Source organism: Mandrillus leucophaeus, unplaced genomic scaffold (genome assembly GCF_000951045.1).
Source record: "Mandrillus leucophaeus isolate KB7577 unplaced genomic scaffold, Mleu.le_1.0 Scaffold63, whole genome shotgun sequence".
NCBI classification, from domain to species: domain Eukaryota; kingdom Metazoa; phylum Chordata; class Mammalia; order Primates; family Cercopithecidae; genus Mandrillus; species Mandrillus leucophaeus.
In genome coordinates this window covers 372,013-372,358 of record NW_012106808.1, presented here as the reverse complement: position 1 = coordinate 372,358, position 346 = coordinate 372,013, and positions in this window count along the sequence as shown.

Genomic DNA, 346 nt, shown 5'->3' with positions numbered 1-346 from the left:
TCACAGAGTTACAGCTTTCCCCTCAAGAACCCACTCGCTAAGCCCGTTCTTGTGGAATTTGCAAAGTGATATTTGGAAGCCCATAGAGGTCTACGGTGAAAAAGGAAATATCCTCACAGAAAAATTGGAAAGAAGCTTTCTGAGAAACTGCTTTCTGATGTGTGACTTTCGCTCACAGAGTTACGTCTGTATTTCGTGAATCTCTTTGTTAGCCTTATTTCTGTGGAATCTGAGAACAGATATTTCGGATCCCTTTGAAGACAAGAGGGCCAAAGAAAGTATTCTCCGATAACAAAGAGAAAGAAGCTTTCTAAGAAACTTCTTTGTGTTCTGTGAAATCATCTCA